The following is a 12,948-nucleotide window of genomic DNA, read 5'->3' as shown; positions in this document are numbered from 1 at the left end:
GAGTTACGCAATGAGTAAAGCAGAACAAGCTACAGTTCGCTGCCTGGAATTCCGTAACAGAGTCGACAAGTAATGTAAAAAGTGACATATTCTGCCAACTTTGTATGTAAAAAATCCTGATATCCTTTTACAGTCTTGGCTATAGTGTTAATGAAAAATTTAAAGAAAAAAAAACTTAGCTCTGCTGTATCTATATGTGTGTATTGTATACAGTGGACACAAAAATAATATACAAGACACGGACGACTAGAATGGCAGATTTTCCATTCTCAGTGGGACACTTTGAATTACCGTAGGCTTATTGAGGAAATATTTGGTCAACTTTATAGAATTTGACTTGGAAGAAAAGTGGAATTATAGGAGTAACTGCTTGCAATTGGGGTGGTTCTTAAAACATGTTTTGTTCACTTTCACAATAACATGAAACCACTTATTAAATCCAAGAATCAATATTGGATAACTAATTTAAACTAACCTTTCCGCCACCCTTACAGTTTGCACAACACTTGTGCTTGTTTTTGGTGTGGCTCATGAAACGCATGACTATGTCTACAGCCCAGCTTGTTAGTTTGGACAATCATTTGAAGTTTATATCTATCTAGAATTTGACAAATAAAAGTGGTTATCAATATTATTAATACATAACATGCCATTATTTTTCAGGTAACTTCCTTTTTGATTCCATGATTTCAGCCTCATTCCTTACTTGAGGCTAGGATTGTGTTGCATGGACACTATCTTAATGGCTATCATGCCAGCGGAATATATATTCTTCATCATTTTGAATGATAATTATGTATAATAGACTTTAAAACCTGATGAATATATGTTGTGCATGTTGCGATTATAAATGGACACTATTGCATGGACACTATCTTTTTTATTTTTTTGCATGGACACTATCTTGATAATAATTTTATAATAATAATAATAATTTTACTAATAGAATATTTAGGAAAACAAAAAATATGTATTTGTACGAGGTCGGGTAAAGGGAGTTAGTTCTTGGCTCTTCGTATCTTAAAAATACCAAAGCACAATGCTATAAGATGCATGGAAATATGGATGCAGGTGCATTTGCCATTAGAACCCACCTCTATCCATCAGAACGGAAAGCTGCTAAGCAAAAAATTTAGCCCAACCATGGATTACATGGCCATCCATTGATATTACTTTTCCCTTTCAGTTGGCAGCTTCAAGTTTCAGAAGCATGCCTGCCTGGGAACCAGAAGACATGGTATCACATACATTGATGTTAATGAGCCAATTTAGCAGCTTTCTTCCATGAGTCACTTTGACAGTGCACACATGTCAGAATTTCACTGAGGTCTACCCTTTAAAGCATACTTTTCGTTTTTGGAAGTGGAAGTAAACATACCCATACATAAGATAAGTGTCAGCAAAACCCACCAATTTCAGCTGAACTGTCTGTCCATCTAATGTGTATGGGGACCTCCGACTCTCTACGTGACATATAGGGATGATAAGGATCGGCAGTTGAATTTCAACTGCCCAATCCCGTTGTTCTCGGGGAGATAAGCAGCTGCCAGAAGTGTCTGGCAGTGGCTATCTGCCTTTTCCCTATTCTAGACACATACATTCTTGACCAAGCCAAGGGTGCACATGTATGCTCTTGCTTTTGGTTGACTGGGCATTTCACCTTCTGTGGTTTCTAATTTAACCTTGAACAGCACGTGTAAAACTCCAAAGAATAATAGGAATTCTAGTTACTAATGGGATTCTGGACATCGTAAATTTATTGTATTCCCCCAAGTCTGTTTTATATATTTGTTATACAGTACAATGACTGGCTTCCTAAAGAACATACCGTCCACCCATTTTCTGAAATTTGAGTCTGGGATTTCAACTATGCAGTAATCGCCATAACCACTAAACCTCTCCTCCTCTTATTATCTTGTCGTAATCCATGTTTGCCCCAGTCGCATGGTTGATGTTAGACAAACATTGCCTCATTGGAGAATTTCCTCTGTTGTCAGATTCTCAGATTGAATATAAAGGGTGTAGTTTCTACCCCCAACTTCTGACCTTAGAGCAACTTCATAAGGACGTTCTGGATTCTTCTTACTGGTGAGTGACAAACACCTACCTAGCTCTGTAGGAGCTCTCTCACATAGATCACATGCAGGGAGCTGTTAAGTGAGGCAGATGTTAATTTGGTGGTGATGGTACAGACCCTGGGAGTGGCTGTGGGTACTGTAAAGTATGCTGGCTGTGAATGACTGTATATCGGCTGTGCATTGCTTTCTGCCTTCCTTTTCTTACTACCCAGGTAGTTATGCCCACTTCTGTTTTATGGTTTTGCAGCCTTTTATTCTAATTTTCTATATCATACACTCAGTAAATGAATCTTGATAAGTTCATGGTGGTAAGGAAAATAATCATATACTGCTTTTCCAATAATCACTTGCCAATATTATACACTGTGCAGTGTGTGTGAATGTAATTTTAACCTACTTAACCCTTTCCTGACCGAGCGATTTTCCATTTTTGAGTTTTTGTTTTTCATTCCCTGCCTTCCCGGAGACATAACTTTATTTTTCTGTTCCCATAGCTGTATGAATGCTTATTTTCTGTGGGAATAGTTTGGGCATTTTGAGATGCGGCAATGCGGTAACACAGTGATACGAATTTTCATATTTTTAAAAACTTTTCTTTTTTTTTTTAGCCCCCTAGGGGAAATGAATGTACAATCCTCAGATCTAATGGGACCCTACCGCACTCCCTTGAACAACCCTGTAGAGTTTTACCTTGCTGGGAGACCAACAGCTTTGAAGGAGTAACCCCAAAAATCTCACTTTTGTTACAATATCCCTTGCACTATTATGATTACATAAGTTCTGACATGTTTTCACCAGTAGTTATGATTTCTTCATTGACAGGCTGGTAACTCAGACGAGGCACATATTCATGCCACCATAACTTTCATTACAGGACAACACTTGCGGCCCTCAAGGCCACATTCACCTCCTTCCTGCAAAGATTCATGCCACAATAGAGAAGGCAAATTTGACCAGAACAAGGTTCTGCCACCGCAAATTGGCTGCAGTACTGCCACGCTGGTACCCACACCCTTGACACAACTTTCACATCCTTCATCTGTATTTTGCTATGGTCTAATATTGAAATGATTTTGCTCCACTGAAGCTCCTTATCTCACTATAATTGTGTTGTCTAAATTTGGAAATATACAAAAAGAACAAAGAGGCTCCGGGGCTCAAATTTTTTTTTTCCAGCAGCTGCTTAGGTGATAAATGGCAAATAAACCCTTACTAACCTCTTAAAGGGAATCTGTCAGCTCCTAAACACCCCAAACTAGAGTAAGCAGTGTATAGTGCTAATAATGTTGAGTCTGGTTATGTAATTTTCATCTTCATACTCACTTGTATTCTGATGCTATGCTCCTATAAACCAGCAGTAAAATGCATTGAGAGTCACTTACACTATACACCGCCTACTCTAGTTTGGGGGGTGTTTTAGAGCTGACTGATTCTCTTTAAATCATCCGCTGCTCCAGACTAAAAGACTCGCTTTAAAGAGGACCCGTTACCTCTTCTGACATGTCTGTTTTAGCTCACAGTCTGACCCTGGCAGCACTGATTGGATAGTAGTGTTGGGCGCAGATATTCGAATAGCGAATATTAATCGCGAATATCGGCACTTCGAGAATTCGCGAATATTTAGAATATAGTGATATACAGTATATTCGTATTTTCAAATATTCTAGATTTTTTTTCATCTGAACCTATGAACCCTCCCTGCATCTTGCTTGTGGGCCAATGAGAAGGCTGCAATGTCTTTGTCAGAGCTTAGCAACATCCCTAGCAACCAATAGAAAAGTTGCCTACCCCATAATATATAAGAACCTCCCCAGCAGTCATTTTCTACAGTTTTTTAAAGTTCTGAGAGAGACAGCCATGTCATTGCTGTGCTCTGTGCTTTACTGTTTAATTACATTAGATAGCTAGTGTAACGGAACGCCTAGCACCCCGACTGGGTACCTCCGTTGATAGATGCTCCTAGTGCTTCCAAGAGGACTCCAAGCACTCCACTTAACACCATCAGCACTGCAGACCCCACGAACCGCCGAGGCTTGGTGGAGGTCTCGCTGTCTCCTACCCACCCTGGCCCTACGACAAGGCTCCAGGCTCCAGTGGGTGAACCTCTCCTAATTGCAGAGACAGGAACCAGGAACAAGCTCTTACAAGAGCTTATACTCAGGGGAGTATTATGATATAGCAATTCCCAAGAGTGTAGTTATCCCATCCCCCAAACATGAGCCAAGACTTCATAAAGGGGCAAAGCAGGAACTCTTTAATGGGTTATTTTTCAGCCTTTTATGCAGGTCTCCTAGCAAGGGACACTCTCACTGGGGCCCTTGTAAAAGACTGTGACAGTTTATATTTTAGCCAATCACATGCATTTACAGTATTGAAACCCTCTCAGCAATTGTACACAAAATCCTCTTCCCTCTGTCTGTAACGCAATCAACAAAATACAATGAGCATTGTCTGAGACACAATTAACTAACACACTGGCATTGTCTGAGACGCAATCCACAAAATACAATTACCAAACGTAATGGGCTAACTTAATCACTACCAGACAGAAAACACACATTTTTCCCAACACACAGAAAACACCTCAAAACCCCACACATCCCCATAATGTATACATCCATGGATAGCTCTGATCTGGATGAACAACATATCCAAAAATCACCCAGATCCGAGCAGGGGTTCCCGAATTCCATGGAAGTCACATTTGGCCAGCCACAAGCATGGCTTTCCTGCCCAAAACAGTTCCACAGATTTAAGCTGTGCGGCTGGTCTGTCTTCTCCTTCAAAGTTAGTATGGGCCATAATCCTGGGGCAGGAGGCTGGCAAACAGCCCCCTCCAAAACACCGTGGCGAGGTTGGTTTCGCCACACATCTCCCCCTCCCAGGGAAGACTAACCAGATACCTGACCTCACGCCGGTCAGTACCTGAGTTAGTCTGGCAGTCCACCCACAACCCAATACTGTACCTGTTGAATTTTGGGGCCTGACTCTGTTCTGTATGTCCCCAGCTGTTGAGTGGGCATCTGCTACTCCTTGCTTCCTTGTGGTTCTCTAGCTTGGAGCTGTAGGTACTTGGTGGGCAGAGGCCGACTGCGCTCTGCCCAGATGCCAGCTCTTCCGCTGGGGTAGCCAGTGGGGAGTCAGCCTCTGGACAAGAGGATAGGGGAGAGCAGAGGCCGACTGCGCTCTGCCCAGATGCCAGCTCTTCCGCTGGGGTAGCCTGTGGGAAGTCCGGCTCTGGAGAAGAGGATAGGGGAGGGCAGAGGCCGACTGCGCTCTGCCCAGATGCCAGCTCTTCTGCTGGGGTAGCCAGTGGGGAATCAGCCTCTGGACAAGAGGATAGAGGAGGGCAGAGGCCGACAGCGCTCTGCCCAGATGCCAGCTCTTCCGCTGGGGTAGCCTGTGGGAATTCCGGCTCTGGAGAAGAGGATAGGGGAGGGCAGAGGCCGACTGCACTCTGCCCAGATGCCAGCTCTTCTGCTGGGGTAGCCTGTGGGAAGTCCGGCTCTGGAGAAGAGGATAAGGGAGGACAGAAGCCGACTGCGCTCTGCCAAGATGCCAGCTCTTCCGCTGGGGTAGCCTGTGGGAAGTCCGGCTCAGGAGAAGAGGATAGGGGAGGGCAGAGGCCGACTGCGCTCTGCCCAGATGCCAGCTCTTCCGCTGGGGTAGCCTGTGGGAAGTCCGGCTCTGGAGAAGAGGATAGGGGAGGGAAAAGGCCGACTGCGCTCTGCCCAGATTCCAGCTCTTCCACTGGGATGGGGTCAGGGAATCCTGACCCAGGACCTTGTTGCGGATCAGCTGTGGAGAGGAGGGATCGTTTACCTCCTCCTCCTGGCATTCCTGCAGGGTTGGTGGGGGATCCGTACCGGCCGTCCAGCATCCCGGTAGGCCTGGTGCAGAGACTGCGGTCCCATCTGCACCATCGGAGTTAGGGGTGCTGTCCCCCTGTGGTTGGGGAGAGAGACCGGTGGTCTCCTCTCCCTTCAAAGTACACTGCCGCTGGGGAGTGAGACCGACTGTCTCCACTACCCGTGATGCTGGTTGTTGCAGGGGTGAGGGACCGACCATCTCCTCCCCCTGGACTCCCAGTGGCAGTTGGCGATCTGGGCCGCCTCCCCAGCCACCCTGTTGGGCCGGTGGAGTGACTACGGTCCCATCTCCACCTGCCGACTGGGGTTCCTCCCATTACCAGTCTATGTAGTCCCCTACCTCCACAGTTGGTAAGGAAGTAGGGGATACCTCAGCTGTGACTTGCCAGGGGTAGGGCTGCAGGTCTGGGCCTGGTATCCAACTGTCTTGTATCTTGCGCTGGGCTTCAATGGAGCGAAACAACTGTTGATAATCTTGCTCCAGCTCCCACTCCCTTTGGACCAGAAAGGTCAGATCTGCCCTCTCCCCACTAGTGGTAGGCCAATTTTGCAAGTCCCCCTGTAGTCAGTAATGTCCCAAAATCTAGATTCTTCTGTGCTCCCAAAGTCAATGTCTTCAAAAGACTCCCACAATAACCCAGGGCAATTATATTCCTCACCTTCGTGCTTGGCGTACTCCTCCATCCATGGAGACTGTCGTACTGTGTCCCACCATAGTGCTTGGTAAGCGTCATCCAGCCAGGTTTCCTGCCATACCAGTGTCTCAAGCTCTGACACCCACTCCGTCAATGGTTGCTCTCCCAGTAGAGGTAGTGGCAGCGCCAATCGCATTCGTAATCTCTGCTCCTCACTGGGAAGACTCTCACCCCATACGCGCCATACGCCTTTTCGCTCGGCATTCCTGTAATCCGGGTGATCTTCCTCATGGAATGCTGTGCAGGAACCAACGGCATCCATATTGCTGTAGCCAGGGGCGCTGTACGGATACTAGCGGTGCCCTAAATTTTGTAAATCCACGAACGGTGTCTCCGAGCTGCTTCTCCTCACACTAGGACGCCATCCCACTGCTTGCCAATGTAACGGAACGCCTAGCACCCCGACCGGGTACCTCCGTTGATAGATGCTCCTAGTGCTTCAAGAGGACTCCAAGCACTCCACTTGACACCGTCAGCACTGCAGACCCCATGAACCGCCGAGGCTTGGTGGAGGTCTCGCCGTCTCCTACCCACCCTGGACCTACAACAACGCTCCAGGCTCCAGTGGGTGAACCTCTCCTAAATGCCGAGACAGGAACCAGGAACAAGCTCTTACAAGAGCTTATACTCAGGGGAGTATTATGATATAGCAATCCCCAAGAGTGTAGTTATCCCATCCCCCAAACATGAGCCAAGACTTCATAAAGGGGCAAAGCAGGAACTCTTTAATGGGTTATTTTTCAGCCTTTTATGCAGGTCTCCTAGCAAGGGACACTCTCCCTGGGGCCCTTGTAAAAGACTGTGACAGTTTATATTTTAGCCAATCACATGCATTTACAGTATTGAAACCCTCCCAGCAATTGTACACAAAATCCTCTTCCCTCTGTCTGTAACGCAATCAACAAAATACGATGAGCATTGTCTGAGACACAATTAACTAACACACTGGCCGCAATCCACAAAATACAATTACCAAACGTAATGGGCTAACTTAATCACTACCAGACAGAAAACACACATTTTTCCCAACACACAGAAAACACCTCAAAACCCCACACATCCCCATAATGTATACATCCATGGATAGCTCTGATCTGGATGAACAACATATCCAAAAATCACCCAGATCCGAGCAGGGGTTCCCGAATTCCTTGGAAGTCACATTTGGCCGGCCGCAAGCATGGCTTTCCTGCCCAAAACAGTTCCACAGATTTAAGCTGTGCGGCTGGTCTGTCTTCTCCTTCAAAGTTAGTATGGGCCATAATCCTGGGGCAGGAGGCTGGCAAACAGCCCCTTCCAAAACACAGTGGCGAGGTTGGTTTCGCCACAGTTAGTTAGCTTATATCAGTGGTGGTGAACCTATGGCACAGGTGCCATAGGTGGCACTCAGAGCCCTCTCTGTGGGCACCCGCGCCCTGGAGAAAGTCTATGGTGTACCAATATGTCCTAGACTTTTCCTGCCATTCATCATCGCAGGGAACACTATGAACAGCATAGGCAGCACATTAAATGTAGGCAGGCTATTAAAACCTAAACGATAAAGTACATGGAAGATATACTGTATTGTACTGTAGTATCACTTTGCAATAAATATGTGGGTTTTGGGTTGCAGTTTGGGCACTCGGTCTATAAAAGGTTCACCATCACTGGCTTATATATATATATATACAGTACAGACCAAAAGTTTGGACACACCTTCTCATTCAAAGAGTTTTCTTTATTTTCATGACTATGAAGGCATCAAAACTATGAATTAACACATGTGGAATTATATACATAACAAAAAAGTGTGAAAAAACTGAAAATATGTCATATTCTAGGTTCTTCAAAGTAGACACCTTTTGCTTTGATTACTGCTTTGCACACTCTTGGCATTCTCTTGATGAGCTTCAAGAGGTAGTCCCTGAAATGGTCTTCCAACAGTCTTGAAGGAGTTCCCAGAGATGCTTAGCACTTGTTGGCACTTTTGCCTTCACTCTGCGGTCCAGCTCACCCCAAACCATCTCGATTGGGTTCAGGTCCGGTGACTGTGGAGGCCAGGTCATCTGGCGCAGAACCCCATCACTCTCCTTCATGGTCAAATAGCCCTTACTTTCAAAGTTTTCCCAATTTTTCGGCTGACTGACTGATCTTCATTTCTTAAAGTAATGATGGCCACTCGTTTTTCTTTACTTAGCTGCTTTTTTCTTGCCATAATACAAATTCTAACAGTCTATTCAGTAGGACTATCAGCTGTGTATCCACCTGACTTCTCCTCAACGCAACTGATGGTCCCAACCCCATTTATAAGGCAAGAAATCCCACTTATTAAACCTGACAGGGCACACCTATGAAGTGAAAACCATTTCAGGGGACTACCTCTTGAAGCTCATCAAGAGAATGCCAAGAGTGTGCAAAGCAGTAATCAAAGCAAAAGGTGGCTACTTTGAAGAACCTAGAATATGACATATTTTCAGTTGTTTCACACTTGTTTGTTATGTATATAATTCCACATGTGTTAATTCATAGTTTTGATGCTTTCAGTGTGAATCTACAATTTTCATAGTCATGAAAATAAAGAAAACTCTTTGAAGGAGAAGGTGTGTCCAAACTTTTGGTCTGTACTGTATATATATATATATATATATATATATATATATAAAAATAACCAGCAGCACCACCAAGCCAGAAAACAAGTAGAAAGGTTGCACTGTCCGAGTATGGTAACTGGTGCTTACCCACTGATACGGAACAAAGAAATCGGACTGCACTCCAGTTGTATCTTCAGTGAAAAAAGGTTTATTCACCCATAGGTGGCACAAGCGACGTTTCGGCTCGCAATGAGCCTTTCTCATGAGAAAGGCTCATTGCGAGCCGAAACGTCGCTTGTGCCACCTATGGGTGAATAAACCTTTTTTCACTGAAGATACAACTGGAGTGCAGTCTGATTTCTTTGTTATATATATATATATATATATATATATACGCTGCTCAAAAAAATAAAGGGAACACTTAAACAACACAATGTAACTCCAAGTCAATCACACCTCTGTGAAATCAAACTGTCCACTTAGGAAGCAACACTGAGTGACAATCAATTTCACATGCTGTTGTGCAAATGGGATAGACAACAGGTGGAAATTATAGGCAATTAGCAAGACACTCCCAATAAAGGAGTGGTTCTGCAGGTGGTGACCACAGATCACTTCTCAGTTCCTATACTTCCTGGCTGATGTTTTGGTCACTTTTGAATGCTGGCGGTGCTTTCACTCTAGTGGTAGCATGAGACGGAGTCTACAACCCACACAAGTGGCTCAGGTAGTGCAGCTTATCCAGGATGGCACATCAATGCGAGCTGTGGCAAGAAGGTTTGCTGTGTCTGTCAGCGTAGTGTCCAGAGCATGGAGGCGCTACCAGGAGACAGGCCAGTACATAAGGAGATGTGGAGGAGGCCGTAGGAGGGCAACAACCCAGCAGCAGGACCGCTACCTCCGCCTTTGTGCAAGGAGGAACAGGAGGAGCACTGCCAGGGCCCTGCAAAATGACCTCCAGCAGGCCACAAATGTGCATGTGTCTGCTCAAACGGTCAGAAACAGACTCCATGAGGGTGATATGAGGGCCCGATATCCAGAGGTGGGGGTTGTGCTTACAGCCCAACACCGTGCAGGACGTTTGGCATTTGCCAGAGAACACCAAGATTGGCAAATTCGCCACTGGCGCCCTGTGCTCTTCACAGATGAAAGCAGGTTCACACTGAGCACATGTGACAGAGTCTGGAGACGCCGTGGAGAACATTCTGCTGCCTGCAACTTCCTCCAGCATGACCGGTTTGGCATTGGGTCAGTAATGGTGTGGGGTAGCATTTCTTTGGAGGGCCGCACAGCCCTCCATGTGCTCGCCAGAGGTAGCCTGACTGCCATTAGGTACCGAGATGAGATCCTCAGACCCCTTGTGAGACCATATGCTGGTGTGGTTGGCCCTGGGTTCCTCCTAATGCAAGACAATGCTAGACCTCATGTGGCTGGAGTGTGTCAGCAGTTCCTGCAAGACGAAGGCATTGATGCTATGGACTGGCCCGCTCGTTCCCCAGACCTCAATCCAATTGAGCACATCTGGGACATCATGTCTCGCTCTATCCACCAACGTCACGTTGCACCACAGACTGTCCAGGAGTTGGCAGATGCTTTAGTCCAGGTCTGGGAGGAGATCCCTCAGGAGACCGTCCGCCACCTCATCAGGAGCATGCACAGGCGTTGTAGGGAGGTCATACAGGCACGTGGAGGCCACACACACTACTGAGCCTCATTTTGACTTGTTTTAAGGACATTACATCAAAGTTGGATCAGCCTGTAGTGTGTTTTTCCACTTTAATTTTGAGTGTGACTCCAAATCCAGACCTCCATGGGTTAAAAATTTGATTTCCATTTTTTTTTTTTTGTGTGATTTTGTTGTCAGCACATTCAACTATGTAAAGAACAAAGTATTTCAGAAGAATATTTAATTAATTCAGATCTAGGATGTGTTATTTTTGTGTTCCCTTTATTTTTTTGAGCAGTGTATATATATATATATATATATATATATATATATATATATATAAAATGCAGAGAGTTAGTGGGAGATAACCATTTTCTCCAGTCTCAGGCAGGGCCGGACTGGGGATAAAAACCAGCCCTGGAAAAAGTTGCACACCAGCCCCACAGCATTGCGTCATTATTTACTTGTTTATAATAGGAGAAAGCATTAATTTTAAAACACGTGTGTAAACACGAATATGAACTTTGCCCCACGATAGCTCTTTTGTAGAACCCCCATAAAAACTTGACTTACTTGACTTGGCCCTTGGGGATCTCGGACGCCACTTCAACACTTGGCCGGGGGCTCGGCGGAGCTGATGTTGTGCTTTATCCTAATGAGAAAGATTTCATAATAAGGATTTGGAGAAAGGGTAGAGGGATAGCAGAGCAGGGAGAGGATGGTGCTGCTACTAGGGGGTCATACCATGGGGGAGTAATAAAGCCCCCCATAATGCCCCCCCCCAGTAGTAATAATTCTCCTTATAATATGCAAAACATACCCCTTTGTAATGCCCCCAGTTGAGCTAATGTTCCCATAATGTGCCAATATAAAATACCCCTTCTCAGTGCCCCCGTAGATGACCCCCATAGTGCTCCCCCCCTTCCCCATAGTACCCACCATAATGTGTCCCAGTATAAAATGCCCCTATACAGAGCCCCCATATAAAATATCTTCTTTTTAGCCTCAGTAGATGCCCCTATAGTGCCCCCCAATAATCTGCAGTAAGATGTGCCCCCATAGATGCCCCCAATCATGTGCCAGTAATAAGAGCCCCCCCACCATCATGTTCCAGTAGCCAGTGCCCCCTCATATCATGTGTCAGTAGCCAGAGCCCCCCATATCATGTGCCAGTAGCCAGAGTGCCCCCAATCATGTGCCAGAAATAAGAGCCCCCCCACCATCATGTGCCTGTAGCCAGAGCCCCCCATATCAATTGCCAGTAGCCAGAGCCCCCCCATATCATGTGCCATTAGCCAGAGCCCCCCATATCATGTGCCATTAGCCAGAGCCCCCCCATATCATGTGCCAGTAGCCAGAGCCCCCCCATTATCATGTGCCAGTAGCCAGAGTGCCCCCATATCATGTGCCAGTAGCCAGAGTGCCCCCATATCATGTGCCAGTAGCCCCCCCATATCATGTGCCAGTAGCCCCCCTTATCATGTGCCAATAGCCCCCTTATGTGCCAGTAGCCCCCCTTATGGGCCAGTAGCCCCCCTTATGGGCCAGTAGCCCCCCTTACCATGTGCCAGTAGCCCCCCCCTTATGTGCCAATAGCCCCCTTATGTGCCTGTAGTCCCCCTTATGTGCCAGTAGCCCCCTTATGTGCCAGTAGCCCCCCTTATCATGTGCCAGTAGCCCCCCTTATCATGTGCCAGTAGCGCCCCTTATCATGTGCCAGTAGCCAGAGCCCCCCATATCATGTGCCAGTAGCCAGAGCCCCCCATATCATGTGCCAGTAGCCAGAGCCCCCCCATATCATGTGCCAGTAGCCAGAGCCCCCCCCATATCATGTGCCAGTAGCCAGAGCCCCCCCATATCATGTGCCAGTAGCCAGAGCCCCCCCATTATCATGTGCCAGTAGCCAGAGTGCCCCCATATCATGTGCCAGTAGCCAGAGTGCCCCCATATCATGTGCCAGTAGCCCCCCCATATCATGTGCCAGTAGCCCCCCTTATCATGTGCCAGCCCAGTAGTCCCCCCTTATCATGTGTCATGCCCAGTAGTCCCCCCTTATCATGTGCCAGCCCA

At 46.4% G+C, this 12,948-nt stretch overlaps 1 protein-coding gene across 1 annotated transcript in view; it reads left to right on the top strand.

Moving 5' to 3' along the window:
- The first annotated feature begins 2,060 nt into the window (after positions 1–2,060).
- Positions 2,061–12,948, top strand: part of TGM4 (transglutaminase 4) — a 58,820-nt gene continuing 47,932 nt past the window's right edge. Inside the window, exon 1 of the mRNA XM_040433597.1 lies at positions 2,061–2,088. The gene's annotated coding sequence lies outside the window, so the exon portion shown is untranslated. The remainder of the gene's footprint in view (positions 2,089–12,948) is intronic.

Source organism: Bufo bufo, chromosome 5 (genome assembly GCF_905171765.1).
Source record: "Bufo bufo chromosome 5, aBufBuf1.1, whole genome shotgun sequence".
Taxonomy (NCBI): Eukaryota; Metazoa; Chordata; class Amphibia; order Anura; family Bufonidae; genus Bufo; species Bufo bufo.
The sequence above is the reverse complement of the archived record's forward strand: the minus strand, read 5'-3'. Positions and strand labels throughout refer to the sequence as shown.